Source organism: Microtus pennsylvanicus, chromosome 7 (assembly GCF_037038515.1).
Source record: "Microtus pennsylvanicus isolate mMicPen1 chromosome 7, mMicPen1.hap1, whole genome shotgun sequence".
NCBI classification, from domain to species: domain Eukaryota; kingdom Metazoa; phylum Chordata; class Mammalia; order Rodentia; family Cricetidae; genus Microtus; species Microtus pennsylvanicus.
In genome coordinates this window covers 25,873,206-25,890,050 of record NC_134585.1, presented here as the reverse complement: position 1 = coordinate 25,890,050, position 16,845 = coordinate 25,873,206, and the positions used below count along the sequence as shown (strand labels likewise).

The following is a 16,845-nucleotide window of genomic DNA, read 5'->3' as shown; positions in this document are numbered from 1 at the left end:
GACATACATAGCAAGTGTGGCTATTGAGATAAATGACAGATTCCAAGCATCCTGGATTCCCCAAATCTCTGCAAACTAAAGAATAAACAATTGACAAAAGCTAGAGTCAGAGAGGAGAGGGACTCAGTTGAGGAAGTAAATCTTCTATGATGTACACCTGTTAGGCATTTTCTCAATTAGTGATTAATGTGGGAGGTGTCAGTCTATTTAAATGGTACTATCCTTGGACTGGTTGTCCTGGGTTCTATACTTAAGCAGACTGAGCAAGCTAGGAAGAGCACCCTTCTATGGCTTCTGCATAATCTCCTGTCTCAAAGATCCTGTTCTGTTGAGTTCCTGTCCTAAGATTCATCATAGATGAACAGCAGTCTTGGAAGTGGAATATGAATAAACTCTTTTTTCCACATCATTCATGTTGGTCATGGTCTATACTAATAAAGCAATTGAAGCCCTAAATATGACTAACACCATAGTGATAGAAAAGACTTTAGGGGAGGGCACGCAAAGGAATGCATCTACACTGATACCTGTGGGAGGATTACACTGAGCCCACAATCAAATGAGCACAGTAAATAAAGTATGAACTGCTTTGCCTCATTAACTTATTGAGAAAAATAATGAGAGTCTGTGGTAAGTCACATCCATCTCAGCATCCCACTAAAGACCTATTCATTCACAATCAAAATGGCCTTACTGTGGAACCGGAGGAGAATTCAAATTAAACAAATTGAACCTTAGCATAGCATATAATTAGACTGTGAGGACAGTACCACACTAAGCACAGTGACTAGTAAACCATTGTTTTATAATGAATGGAGGTACAATTAGATATAATTTTCCAAGAAACAAAGGAGATCCACATACAGAAATTAGACCTATTTTGTGTTTTTATAATATGAGAAATGAGGGGACTAAGGATTTGTAAAGGTCACAGGATCAGTCACAAAGATCAACAGGAGGAAGTTAAATAGTTGAGGAAATATGGTCAAAGCACAGGACAGGCATGCATGGAAGTTATAATCTAGTTTGTTATGTGTGGGCTATCCATTAACATATTTTAATATAGGACAAAATAATCAAAATGGATATATGGGATTTAATTATCCAAACAGAAGTTTGGATAATAATTAGATAAGAAAGGGACAATAGATTCACAAATTAACCCTAGAAAGAAACCCAGAATTACAAATATAAATAGGAAACACCAAACAAAAATCTCAGAAAGCTAAACCAACCAACTGGCAATGAACGTCTATATGTTGATGTCCCGTAGATTACAGAACTCCAAACCTATCAGGACTACTGTTACATTCCAATTGCTGTGTAAGAATCTAGCGGTGAAACCAATGTACAACAAAAATACACGGCTGCAGGCTGTGACCCTATTGGAGTACTATCTGACATTACTTAGAATGCCAGTTTGTAATTCCACCACAAGCAACCACTCAATCTTGTTCTCACAAAACCAGCAGCGGTTTTATTGGGTTTTTTCTTTTTTTCTAATCTTCTACACCACAAAAGAGCCCTGGTTAATTTATCATGACTGTGATCAATCCACAGTTAATAATCAATTCTAGTCAGGTGGTGGTGGCCGACACCTTTAATCCCAGCACTAAGGAGGCAGAGGCAGGAGGAACTTTGTTAATGCCAGGCAACTCTAGTCTACAAGAACTAATTCCTGGTCAGACCCCAAAGCTATAGAGAAATCCAGTCTCAAAACACAAACCAGCATTCAAAGATATAATCAAAAGAATCATTTCTAGAAAGGAAGGGTTTTTCAGCACTCAGATTTTCAATGACATAGAAAGCCACAGGGCTCAAAGTATCTTGTAATAATAGAGCTGGTTTGTTTTGTGGCTGGTGACATTGTGGGCATGTTCATGGATAGTTGTACGAAACATGCCAGAGAACTAGAAATGTGTCCGTGTGTGCGTGGGGGGGGGGGTGCGAATGTGTGTGCATGTTGTGTGTGTCTATGGAGTTCTCTACCTTCCAAGAACTGATCTGTTTGTAGGTTATCATTTGTGGTATTTTAAAATATTTGCCTCCTCTAGACTAATAGGAAAGGTATTTGCAGATGTGGATTAGGTGGAGTGGTACGGCCTTGTTGGATGAAGTGTGCCACCTTAGAAGCAGGCCTTGACCTCTCATCTATGCACAAGCCATTGTTAGTGTATCAGTTCACTTCCTATCACTGAGAATTCACGTGTATGTAGAATGTCTATGCACACACTACAGTGTTGAACATCATGACAAAGGACTAAGCATCTGAGAGTGTAGCCACCCAATCAAATGATTTCCGTCATTAGAGTTGCAATTATCATGATGGTTCTTTGCAGCAACAGAACCATAACTAATATAAAGTTGATACCAAGAACTAGAGTCTTTCTGTGATAGGTGTGATCATGTTTCTGATGAAGGAATATGGACTTTGGTACTGTGGATTAGAAAAACAGTTCAAAGATTTAAGTGCTCCTGGTAGGGCATACAAATAAGAGCAAGGAAGACAGCTATGCTGAGTGGGATTTGAGCTGTGTGTGACAGCATTGAAAGATTTTAGATGAGAATAAAATTAGTATATTCCCTAGGGAATCTTGTGATATATTCATGAAGTAATATCTTGGTTTTGCCCTTTTTGAACAGTCTGACTAAGTATAGAGTTTCGAGTTTCGAATTGATCCTTATGGCAGAGGAAATCTCACACACACAAAAAAAAACAGTAGTATAGTCTCTGTCAAGCTGTTGTTTGTTGTTGAAATTGGAGTGGTAGGGCTGCGTCCCCAGCACCCCAGCCGCCTGCTAGCTTATGCCCCAAAATAATTACACGGATACTGTATTCTTTTAATCACTGCTTGACCCATTTCTATCTAGTCTCTTCTAGGCTAACTCTCGCACCTGGACTAGCCCATTTCTAATATTCTATGTAGCACAGCTAGGTGCGCTTACAGGGAAGATTCTAGCCTACGTCCATCCTGGGTCGGAGCTTCATCGCATGTGTCTGCCCAGCAGCCGGGAGCATGGCGTCGCTCTGAGGCGTCTGCTCCCGAGAGGAGAGCTGTGTAGTCTGAGCTCACTTCCTCTTCCTCCCAGCATTCTGTTCTGTTTAGTCCACCTACCTATGTTCTAACCAATAAAATGGGCCAAGGCAGTTCCTTTATTAGCCAATGACCTTCCTCCATCATTTCCCCTTTTTCTGTTTAAACAAAAAAATTAAATCTGATTACCAACTCACCTGTGACAAGAATGAGCCTTGCCATGGTGCCTTTAGGACAGCCCCAGCACAGCCTCCACTGCCTTTTTATGCATTTGAGAGCCTGCTTGTCACAGATTTCAGATGAAAAGTAAACACTTTATGGGTTTTTGTGTGGGTAATCAGTAAATCCAGAGATCTACATACTGACTCAACTCCTTCAGAATCTCACAACCATTACCTCCTTACCTGCCCTTCATTGAAAAAATGTTATATCATCTTGAATTATGCTGGATATAATATCCCTAGAAAAAAATCATTCTGTCAGTATCTTTTAAACAGGGTTCTCCCATATATCAGCTGATGAAACATAAAATTAAAGTTTTGTTGTGGAGATATTTCATATCAGGCATAAAATCACATTCCTCTTGAAAGGCAAACAAAACAATTCTGTAGAATTTATTATCTACTTTCCACATTTTTTCTTCCATGGAATTATTGCCATGGAAATCAAGTACCCACTTGACATAATAAATTCTAAGGAAATTTTTAGAATCATAAGAACATACTTTAAAAATCCTTCACTCCACTAAATTTGAAAGTCTAAAAGAAATGGATACTTTTCTTGATAGGTACTACTTAGTAAAGTTAAATCAAGATAATATGTGCATTTTGAACAAACTTATAACTCCTAGTGAAATAGAAGCAGGTCATTAAAATTTTCTCAACCAAAATCCACCCAGGACCAGATGTTCTTTGTGCAGAATTCTATCAGAATTTTAAAGACAAGTTAATGCCTATACTCTACAAATTATTCCACAAAATATAAAGAACATTGATCATTTTTTTTCTATGGGGTCACCACTACAATTATACCCAAACCACATAATGAACCAGCACATAAAGATAATTACAGACTAAATTACATAACGGACATATATGCAAAAATACTCAATAAAACATATGGAAACTGAATCTAAGAACACATCAAGATCATTATCCACTCAGAGGAATGTTCAATACCTTCCCTTAACTTTTAGGGAAATGCAAATCAAAGCTACTCTGAAATTACAGTTTAAACTTCTAAGAATGGCTAAATTCAATAACATGAGTGAGAACTCCTGCTGGCAGGATAAGGAATAAGGGTGTTCTAGGATAATTTTATTTCATCATGACAGAAGCTGAATTTATCTGAGGGGAGGCAGCCTTTGTTAAGCAATACCTCAACGCTATCAGGCTGTAGGCAGCCTGTAAAGTATTTTCTTGACTAGTAATTAATGGGAGAAAACTAAGCTCATTGTGGGTGGTGCCATCCCTGGGCTGGTGGTCCTAGTTTCTTAAAAAGACAGACTGAATAAGCCATGAGGAGCAAACTAGCAAGCAGAATCCCTCCATAATGTATGCATCAGCTCCTGCTTCCAAGTTCCAGTCCTGTTTGAGTTCCTTTCCTGGCTTCTCTGTGAGTGTAAGTCATGTAAACCCATTCCTCTCCAACTTACTTTTGCTCATGGTCCTTTATCACCGTAATAGAAAATCTAATGAATATAAGATGGAGCCAGCATAGCTGGGAATTGCTATGACAGACCTGGCAGAGTTTTGGGGAGGACTGTGGAAAGATTTTAGAACTTTGAACTAGAAAGCCATTGAGTGTTGAGAGTGGGATGTTCTTTGGGAGCTTGGAAGATAAGAATGTTGAGAGCAGTGCAGAAGATGGAGGTTTGGCATGTCAAGTTTTAGAAGGGATTTTCCAAGACTCCATCTGGGCCATTTGTTAATTTGAATTAAGATTCTGTGGCTCTGGTATGCTTATGCTGAAGAATAATCTGTGAGTAGCAAGACGCCAGAACTACTAAAGCGAAAACTTGATTCACTTGAATACTCAATGTTGGCTGGCTGTAGCTGAGAAATTACCAGTGATTAAGAAGGGACCTGCATCATTGCCATGGAAAGTGTTCTCTCCGAGATAGCATACAAGGTGTATTCCAGAGTTGGCCAAACTTTCATTTCAAGCTGTCAGAATAACTTGATAGTTTAGGGTCAGCCAGGTGGTAATGATTTTGAAGGCATGAAGGGATCATAGAGAGCAACTGAGGTTTGGTACTGTGAGGGGCCAGGATAGGCCATTAGTGAAGGAACAGCCTCAGTGGTAGTTAAAAGTCCAGAACGGAAGAGGTCATGCAGAGAAGTTGAGGCTTGGCACCATGAAGAGAGCCTATGAGAGGCTATCGGTGAAACTAAAGTTCAGTTGCAGAAAAAGATACCAGTATTTTGGAGATGCCAGCACTTTGGGATGACCACTGAGTATAGCAGCAGTGTGGAAAAGATCCAACTGGAGCCTAGAATACAAGCTGTGTGTGCTTCAGAAAGCAGAACATGAAAAATGATGCAAGCCCCTGGGAGGCGCTCAGGAGCTCCTGCATGTATCCCAGACATTGGGCATTGCATTAATTATACAGTTGGAGTTTGGTTTTTCCTTTGCTTATATTGTTATTCTGCTTTGGTTCTTTCTTCCCTCTTGAAGTTAGGAAGTAGTTAACTTTTATTTTTAACATAAACCACAGAGATTTCAAACTTTCAAAGGAATTTTTGGATTTTAAAGACACTGAATATGTTAAGGGACCGAATTCTTAATGTGTTTAAATTTGTAAAGATTGTGGGCATTTAAAGTTAAGTTTTTAATGTGAGATCTTGGGAATAACTGAGAAAGAAAAGACAACTTAATGGTAATGTGCTTGTCAATTTGACAAGGAGTAATTTGATGGATTGTTTTAAGTCAATTTGGCACAAGCTTGAGTCATGTGAAGGAACGTAGCTTCAATTAAGAAAATGCCTCAACCCCATTTGAGTTCCTCTCCAGACTTCCTTCAGCAATGGACTATGATGAGGATGCATAAGTCAGAAAAACTCTTTCCTCTCCAACTTACTTCTGGTCATAGTGTTTCATTGCAGCAATAGAAACTAGGACTACTAAGTCAAGAGGAAACACTCATATATTTCAGATGCGTGTGGAACAATGTACATCCACTATGGATATCAATGTGGAAGTTCCTCAGAAGGATTGGAATTGATGTCTTTCAGGATCCAGTGATGCCATTTTGAACATATACCCAAAGGATGTGTCATCCTGCCACATAGAGACTTGCTCAACCATGTTCATTGTTTTTCTATTCATAATAGCCATAAATTGTTAACAACCTAGTTGTCCTTCAACAGAAAATGGATAAATAAAAGTGGTGCATTAACAAAATGGAATATTACCCAGCTTTTAAAAAGAAAGAGAACATGAAATTTGCAGGCTAATGTTGGAAGTTAAAAGAATATTACCTTGAGAGATAACACACACCCAGAAAATTAAATATGGTATGAATTCACTTACATGTGGATATTAACCTTTAAGAAATGATAATCAGGCTACAGTCCAAAGATTCAGAAAAAAAATAAGTATAAAGATAGGGAATTGGGGGGGACACATAGATCTACCAAGGATGAGGAAATAGAATAGATTTTAAGGTCAACTGAGGGCGGGAGGGATGAGTATGGGAGAATCTTATGGGGAGGGGCTTAAGAGGGGGGAGACTACTAGAAATGAAGAGTATTTGAGGGGTGATATGGAATCCAAGTGCAATGGAAACTTCCTAAAATATATGAAGGAGATCCTAATAAAGCAACCAAATGATAGGAGAGAAAGAGTCCCAATTGGCCATCTCTTGTCAACAAGGGGAAGCTTCCAGTGCTGGGACTAGTTACATCCAATTGAGTTGACCAAAGGTATACCATGGAAATCCCCAAACAACCAAGGCTATTGCCAAGACAAGAGATTGATCTTCACAGAGCAAGGACCTATGGCTCAAGACCATACCCATACAACTCATTGACCAATAGAGATGTCTAGATGGTGCTTGCCTAGAACTTTCTCCATATGTTCTAGTGTCTTTGGTATAGAAAGGTACTCTATGGCCTTCTAAAAGAGAAACATAAACACCAACCCAGTCACAAACACTTTGATCTACAATGCTTTCCTACTTTCAAGTTATGCTAGATCAGTGGTGACACTGCTTGTCAGTAACCAACCAAAGTCTGATTTGACTTAAGGTCTACTCTAATAGATGGGACTCATGCTGACGCAGCCTGGGTGACCAATAACCAAGACTGGATATCCCAGAAACCCAGGATAAAACAAATGCTACTGATCTTAAAAGATAGTAGTGATAAAATGACTCCCAATGATATTGTACTATAGTCATAGACTGGTGCCTATTCAGCCATCATCAGAGAAGTATCCCCTGCAGCAGATGAGAGCTGATGCAGAGACCCACAGGCCAATAATATACAGAGAGTGAGAAACCTTGAAAGACACAACTCTAAATGGGATGCCTGCATCAAATCAGGGAAGGAGCAGGTGAAAGGAATGTAAGAGCCAGAAGGGATGTAGGACCCAGGAGAGCAAGGGCATCTCAATAAACTGAGCAGAGCTTATGGGAACTCACAAAGACTGAAGCAGCAAGCACAGGGGTTCCACAGGGCAGTGCCAGTTCCTCTGCAAATAGATGGCAGCTTTCCATTGAGTATTTTCATGGAAGTCACAAGTTTGTGAAGCAGTGGGTCTATGGAGATTCAACCTTCTCTTCGGCTCTTTTCCTTCTTTTGGTTTACCTTGTCCAATGTCAATGTGGTGGTTTTGCTTCATTTTTATATGCATTGTTGTTATCTTTTAGAAGGCTGCCCTTTTCTAATGATAGACAAATAGGGAGTCGATCCAGAGGGAAGGATAGTTGGGGAGGATGTAGGATGAGAGGGAGGGGAAACTAGAACAAGGATAAATTTGTTGGATGAGAAAGAACCTATTTTCAATTTAAAAGGGGAAAAATATAAAACAAAGTAATCACTCAGAAAACACCAAGTAAACTTGTTGCAGACATGTGAAAAAAAGAAGTAGAAGACAGGACCATGTAAGAAATGATCTAAGTTTGTTTTATTTTTATAAATTTCAAATTATTTTTTATTTTGGAGATTGTAATGGTTATAACATTTCTTTTTTCTCTTTACTCCCTCAAAGCCTTCCTTATACCCCTCATTTCTCTGTTTCAAATTCATGACCCCCTTTTTCATTAATGCTTGTATCATGCAAATATCTATATGTATATACATATATATTTCTAAGTATAACCTGGTTCTCAGTTTGTTAAAAATAAAAGTGCTCACTTGTGGGACCAGTCTCAGGACACCCAGCCTGTAGCTGTTCTGTAAAATGACTCCAAAATTGTCTTGCAATAGAATCTAATATTATAATAATGTAACTTGTGGGTACAAATTATTCATTCTTAGGTCACTCGGAGGCCTCTAGTCTTTGTGTCATAATATCCAAAGATTTCTGGCAAAGAATCCAGTTGCTTATAATATATAAAGATAAATGTAATGCAGACGTCAACTATAATGGACCATGGGCATCATTGTAAGACGAGATATAATGAATCTGAAAGAAGAGCAAATGCAGAATAGACTTGGATTTATTGCCACAGGAAAGAACTCTGAGCAAAACACTGATATCACAGGCATTAAGACCCCAATTACTAAGTGAGACTTCAGGAACCTCAAATTCTTCCTACAGCAAAGCACAAGACCATTTGAACAAAGTGGTAGCATACAGCACAAGAAAAAACTCATATTATAATTTTGATAAAGTGAAGTATTTAAATCTGTAAATAAATTTTAACAACTGAACATCTAGAAAACATAGAAATTTTTTAAAGAGTTTATAAAACTAAAGGGAAATTTCTTTTTTTTTTTTGCATGTTCACAAATTTTTATTTTTAGAACAAGACAAATTCCATTGGAAAAGATACCAGGGATATTAGAGGACCTTATGTATCTCTGAAAAAAAAGAGCATCCCCCCAACACAATTTTATGTCTGTCCCTCCATACTTTGTGAATTTCACTTTAACGGCTCTTCACCAAATCATAGACATAGATATAGACATCGTTATCAAGCTTGATGAAATACATGGGAGGTTTAGTGGGAACTTGGTGAATGATTTTGCCTGACTTTTGGGTTCCGTTGCTTTTTTTGTACTGCACTCATTTGCCTGTCAAGACATCCCTGCCTACTTCTGAGGTCACCTGTACTGGAGGACACTCTGTCGTGATGTTGATGTTGCCTTCAATGTAGTCATCCACGAGGTGGAAAATGTACAAGACCGGGTATTTCTCATAGGTAATGTAGAACCAGGGCTTCATGATCGGCACCTCCTCTAGGACCATCCCCTCCACTCAACCTTAGAGCCATTTTTGCCCTCAAATTTATATTTCACTGCTCTGCCAACTACGGTGTTTGCGAGGTGGGTGTCTGTCACCTGAGGAAATGGCACGTGATTAGGCAGAATCTTAAGGTTTAAAATCCTTTCATCACTGGGAAGCTCCAATTCATAGACACATCAATCCCATCATACTTCAGGAAGTAGAAAGATTTGTTGGCGGTTGATCTAGAACGATGGCATTCCACTGAGTGACTGGCTCATTGCCTTCTTTCCATCCATGAGAACTTCTGCGACCTACAGTGTTCTCCAGGGCCTCAAAAGGACTGCCCAATTTTTGCTTCTGGAGAGATGACCCGTCCCTCTTCTGGAGAGGTGGCCCGCCTCTCATACTCAGAGGCATCTTCATCATGGCTGTAGACCTAGTGTGGAAGGCCACAGCACTCATGGTCCACTGTTTTGTGGCTATCTTTCTTTGCTTGGGTATCATAGCTGCCCACTCTCTGGGTTGGAAAAGCTCGTCTGTTTAAACCAGACACAAAGTCATTGCCTCCACCATGAGTGCCAATAGAAAATGTCCTAGTTGTCCATATTCTGTCCTCTGGAAATGTTCAGGCACCAAAAGCCTGTTGAACACTCATGGGGCTCAGGAGCTGAACTGACCTCCATAGCCACTGTGAAGATAGTGAAGCCACCTTCAAGGGAGTCTAGCATCCCTAGTGGAACAAATGTGCAACCCCCACCCAGGGCTTTGTGACATCACCAAGACTCTACTTATGTCATAGAACCCCTCATAGGCTGGTTTCTTCACTAGTTACCCACAGAAGAGTCCAGCATCCAGGTCCTAAAATGCTGCTCATACTACCATCTGGAGACAAAAAATAAAATCCCTTCTCATCTTCTTGAGTCACACTCTGGCCCAAGCAACTCACTCCCAGTATCTTTATTTTCTGAAAAAGTCTCTGGTTTCTGAGTCAACAACTCACTTGAAGGTTTTTTTTCCTAGCTCCTATTTCTCCCTTGGTTATTTTTTTAAATTTTTTAAATTACTTTATAAATAATACCATTCAAGATTTCCACTTCCCTCCTGCTTCACCGCTAACCCTCCCCCCTTCACCTCCAGCCCTAAAGGAGGGCAGGGTACCCTGCCCTGTGGGAAGTCCAAGGCCCTCCCCTATCCATCCAGGCATAGGAGGGTATGCATCCAAACAGACTAGGATCCAAAAAAGCTAGTACATGCAGTAGAGAAAAATCCCAGTGCCATTATCATTAGCCCCAATTGTCAGCCACATTTAGAGGGTCCAGAATGATCCCATGCTCATTCAGTCCCAGTCCAGCTGGAGCTGGTGAGCTCCCATTAGCTCAGGTAAACTGTCTCAGTGGGTGGACCAACCCCATGTGGTCCTGACTTCCCGGCTCATCTTCTCCCTCCTTCTGCTCTTCAACTGGACCTTGAGAGCTCAGTCCAGTGCTTCAATGTGGGTCTCTGTCTCTATCTCCATCTGTCACTGGATGAAGCTTCTATGACTATTCAAGATAGTCATCAGTCTGACTACAGGACAAGGCCAGTTCAGGCACCCTCTCCTCCATTGCCCAGGGTCCATCCCTGTGGACACCTGGGAACCCCTCTAGAGCCAAGCCTCTTGCCAACCCCAAAATGGCTCCCTCAATTAAGGTATCTTCTTCCCTGCTCCCATATCTGTCCTTCCTCCATCTCAACCATCCCACTCCCCAAAGCTCTCCCCAAACCTTCCCTTCTCCATTCTCTCTCCCCCTCTTCTCTTCCCCCATTACCACCCCCATGCTCCCAACTTTTTCCTGGCGATATTGTCTGCTTCTAATTTCCAGGAGGATATATATATATATATATATATATATATATATATATATATATATATATTTCTTTGGATTCACCTTATTATTTAGCTTCTCTAGAATCATGAACTATAGGCTCATTGTCCTTTGTTTATGACTAGAATCCACTAATGAGTGAGTATACACCATATTCTTACTTTTCATCTGGGTTATCTCACTCAGGATAGTGTTTCTATTCTCATTCATTTGCATGCATAATTCAAGATGTCATTGTTTTTTTTACCGCTGAGTAGTATTCTAATGTGTATATATTCCACACTTTCTTTATCCATTCTACCATGGAGGGGCATCTAGGTTGTTTCCATTTTCTGGGTATTAGAAATAATATTGCTATGAACATAGTTGAATAAATGCTTTTGTAGTATGATTGGGCATTTCTTGGGTATATTCCCAAGAGTGGTAGTGCTGGTTCCTAAGGTATGTTAACTCCCAATATCCTGAGAAACTGCCACACTGATTTCCAAAGTGGTTGCACAAGTTTTCATTCCCAACAGCAATGGATGAGTGTTCTAAAGGGAAATTTCTTGAAAGATGAAAAAAAATGACTAAGAAAATAGCTGTTGAGAAAAATCAAATTAAACTACTTTGAGATATCATTTTCTCTCAGTAGAATGGCCAAAATACAAAAGACACTTAAGGTCATGCTCAACCTCCCTTGTGATCAGGGAAATGCAAATCAAAACAACTTTGAGATATCATCTTACACCTGTCAGAATGGCTAAAATCAAAAACACCAATGATAGCCTTTGCTGGAGAGGTTGTGGAGAAAGGGGTACCCTCATCCATTGCTGGTGGGAATGCAATCTTGTGCAACCACTTTGGAAAGCAGTGTTTTGGTTTCTCAAGAAATTCGGGATCAACCTACCCCTGGACCCAGCAATACCACTCTTGGGAATATACCCAAGAGATGCCCGATCATATGACAAGGGCATTTGTTCAACTATGTTCATAGCAGCATTATTTGTAATAGCCAGAACCTGGAAACAACCTAGATGTCCTTCAATGGAAGAATGGATGAAGAAAGTGTGGAATATATACACATTAGAGTACTACTCAGCGGTAAAAAACAATGACTTCTCAAATTTTGCATGCAAATGGATGGAAATAGAAAATACTATCCTGAGTGAGGTAACCCAGACCCAAAAAGATGAACATGGGATGTACTCACTCATAATTGGTTTCTAGAGATAAATAAAGGTCAATGAGTCTATAATTGGATATTGTAAAGAAGCTAAATAAGAAAGTGAACCCAAAGAAAAACATATAGCTATCCTCCTGGGTAGGGGAAGTAGACAAGATTGCCAGGCAAAAAAAATCGGGATCTTAAGGGTGGGGTGGGAGGGGGGAAAGGGGAGATGGGGAGAGAAAAATGAGAAGGGTAGGATGGGGAGAACTTGGGGCAACGGGATGATTGGGATAAAGGAAGGTTGGATAGGGGAGCAGGGAAGCACATATCTTAATTAAGGGAGCCATCTTAGGGTTGGGAAGAGTCTTGGACCTAGAGGGGCTTCCAGGTGCCCAAGGCGAGATCCCCAGTTAGTTCCTGGGGCAGCTGAATATAGGGAACCTGAAATGATCCTATCCTATAGCCATACTGATGAATGTTTTGCATATCACCATAGAACCTTCATCTGGTGATGGATGGAGATAGAGACAGAGACCCACACTGGAGTACTGGACTGAGCTCCCAAAGTGCCAATGAGGAACAGAAGGAAGGAGAAGATGAGCAAGGAAATCAGGACCAAGAGGGGTGCACCCACCCACGGAGACAGTGGGGCTGATCTATTGGGAGCTCACCAAGGCCAGCTGGACTGAGACTGAAAAAGCAGGGGATAAAACCAGACTCTGAATATGATGGAATATAGAATTTGTAGAGATGATGGGGAAACTAGAGTAGAAGGATTAAACTGAGGCGTGCAGGGGAGAAGGGTAAAAAGAGAATAGAGGGAGACAAAACAGCAGAATGCACCTTTAGAAAAGCAACATAGAAACCTACCACCATAAAAGCTTCCGAAAATACTCACATACCTTAAGGGAATTTACATGGAGTTTCCATATAACTTGGGAGAGAATACTTCCAAAAGGAGATCTTATTCTACCAAATAAAACTTTCAGGAATGGTTTATATCTTTTTGATTCCTTGGGCAAAAGGTCCCCTTGACATCTCCACAAATATCACAACCGATTTTCAAAGCTGTTTGGTTACTCTCCATAACCTGCTGTTAAGACTCTGTTGCTGAAGACACAACTTATTTATGCCTTGGAATATGGAGAAATTGAGTTGCTATCCAGCTGAAGCTTGCCTGTTACTGATAAACATTCATAGTACTGAAAGTCACTTTGTATGCTACCAGAGAAGAAAAGTAATCATCAATAAATATCACACAGCTACAAGCTTTGTAACCTACAGTAGCAACCTGACCGCAGGATATGCTAGTGCAATGTGGCGCAGATGTCATGGGAGTAACCAATCAGCTTTAAAATTAGATTTAAAGCCTCCTTCATGAATTACATTCTATATCTGAAACTGCTAAAGTGGGCAACAATTGGAGACTAGATAGTTGATATGTCCTTTGGGAAAACTTACAAATATCATTCTGCTAAGGGAACATAGCAATAAAATGACTTCTAACAACAAATAATTATATCCACAATGTGAGTATCACTCAACCCTCATCAGTGTAGCCACTTCTTATACTAGATGGTAATTAACAGAGACATTGCTGGAGAATATGCTGAGAATAAGAGACTTGAGAGTACTCAGCACTAAATGGGATGTCTATATTAAAGTCCTCAGTGTTCCCCTCAAGGCTCAGGGATCTATGAAGTAAAAGAAAGGGAAAGGAAAGAGAAGTTTAAGACGAAGACACAGATGAAGAAAGGTTGTAATAATCATAGGTGATATGATTGTAATAATCATCATAGGTGACGTAATTACCAAGCAAATAGTGATACTACAGATGCACACAGGACCCTACAGAAACTCTGGCAGCATGCACAAGAGCAGCAGAGGTTGGTTTTTCTTTTTAAAAGAATTTTAAGTTTATTTTAGTCACTCTACTTTGTGTGTATATATGTGTGCTAGTACATGTGCGTTTCAATTTTTAAGAGCTGCAAAGGAAAAAGGCCAAGTTACTTATAAAGGTAAATCTATCAGAATTACACCTGACTTCTCTATGGAAACCATAAAAGCCAGAAGGTCTTGGATAGATGTGCTGCAGACACTAAGAGACCATGGATGCAAACCCAGACTAATATTCCCAGCAAAGCTTTCTTTCACCATCAATGGAGAAAACGAAAATAATAATGTATACCACATGTTAATATATGTTGGAAGTATGTGGTCAACTTTTTCATTTGACTTTACAGGGGATTATACTAAGACATTGAATGAATCTCAGAAGAGATTTAGAACTTTGAACATTCAATCATTGTTGAGACTATGGTAGACTATGGGGACTTTTGCAGTTGGACTAAATTATTTTTGCATTATAATATTGTTAAAGGGTAACGGGGCTAGGAAGTGGAATGTGCCAGTTTGAATATATTTGGCCCCCAATCTCATAGGGAGTGACACTATTAGGAGATGTGGCTTTGTTGGAGTGGTTATGACCTTATTGAAGGAAGTGTGTCACTGTAGGTGTGAATTTTTAGGTTTTCTATGTTTAGGATACTGCCCAGTGAGTCAGTTGCCTTCCTGTTTCCTTTAAGTCAAGATGTAGGACCCTCAGCTCCAGCACCATATCTGCCTACATGCCACCATGCTCCCTGCCTTATGATAATGAATTGAACCTCTGAAGCAGTAAGCAAGTTCCCTTAATTAAATGTTTTTCATTTATAAGTGTTTCCATGGTCATCATGTCTCTTCATAGCAACAAAATCCCTAACTAAGATACTCACATCAAGAAATCAAGAAAATACTAAAATATACAAAACATCAAAATAATCCAATCAGATCTGAGCAAAGGATAACATCTTGTTTAAGTATCATTTTATAGATTTTTTATTACAACATAAAATTATGGATAAATATACATTTCTTTATACCTTGAAGCCCAAAATTACAGCAGAAAAATAAGAGCTTAATGTGAAAATTTAAAGAGTTTGTAGGACTATGGGTCAGCATCAATTCTATTATGTGAGTAGCTATTAGTTCAATCTCTAGTGGAGTCAACTCTTCTATAACCTTCTATCTACTAACACTCACCTGTATGCATCTGAGGCTTTGAGTAGAAAATGACTATTTGGCACATGTCCAAAGATAAGAGGTCAGGACATTCTCCCACTTCCAATGAAAACTTGAACAGCTCTTATGCCTCTGAGATTTGGGAAATATCTCTGCAGTGGACTCCTCTTGGGAAGCATGCTTAATTACAGGTCAGAGAGGATGTTTTTCTAGACAATGCCCCTCTCATTGTAGTCCTCACCGTAGCTGCCATCATCTGTCATACGTCCACTACTTTGTTTGATTGGCTGGCATTCACTAATAGTAGACATGTTAATACTTTTCCACATTCTGTTGTAGTAAAATATATATAAAGCTTACCATATAGCTTGGCTCTTCTTTGGTGTGCAAGTTCAATTTAATTAGATACGCTCATAATATTTTCTTTAATTTTTTGTTCTTTGAAAGTTTGGTGCAGTGTGCTTTGATTAAGTTCCTCCCTCACTTACATAGATCTAATCTACATGGGAAGTAGAAAACGACAAGCTTTCCTGAGTAAACTGGGAGCATGGGAATCTTGAGGGAGGGTTGAAGTGTTTTTTAATTATTATTATTTTTATTGAGCTCTACATTTTCCTCTGCTCCCCTCCCTACATCTCCTCTCCCCTTCAGCATTCTCTCAAGGTCCCCATGCTCCCAATTTACTCAGGAGATCTTGTTATTTTCTACTTCACATGTATATTAGATCCATGTATGTCTCTCTTAGGCTCTTCATTGTTGTCTAGGTTCTCTGTGATTGTGATTTGTGGGCTGGTTTTCTTTGCTTTATGTTAAAAAACCCCTTATGAGTCAGTACATGTGATAATAGCCTTTCTGTATCTGGGTTACCTCACTCAAAATGATGTTTTTTAGCTCCATCCATTTGCCTACAAAATTCAGAGTTCAGTAAGACTGATGATTCCTCTGGTAGTAGGCATAGCACATTTGAGTACTTTAAAAAGAAAGCCAGTAGAGATTCAGCTTCTAGGTAAGTACCATATTGATTTCTTCATGTTCTGTACTCTGTTAGTTTCTTCATCAGTAGAACCTTACTGTCAAGTTGTAGAAGAAAAACACTGGCAACAATTGGGTTTCGGTGGGACCTCACTGTCCAAGAACTCTAAAGAGGTAACCCTTTCTTTTCATTGGACTTTTAATTTGCCATCCTATACTATTAAGTAGGAACATTGTTCCATTATAAGGTATCCCATATTAACTTTTATATGTATATGTGTATATACCTTTTAGGAAGCTTTTACTCTACTGTGTTAGCATATGAACTTTTCAAAGGGTCCTTAATATTAGTAATTTCTCTGTCTCCTCT

General features: G+C 39.5%; 1 pseudogene; it reads right to left on the bottom strand.

Annotated features, from left to right (window-relative positions):
- Positions 1–8,614: 8,614 nt before the first annotated feature.
- LOC142853529 (Y-linked testis-specific protein 1-like) lies at positions 8,615–9,932 on the bottom strand (annotated as a pseudogene).
- Between the last annotated feature and the right edge of the window lie 6,913 nt (positions 9,933–16,845).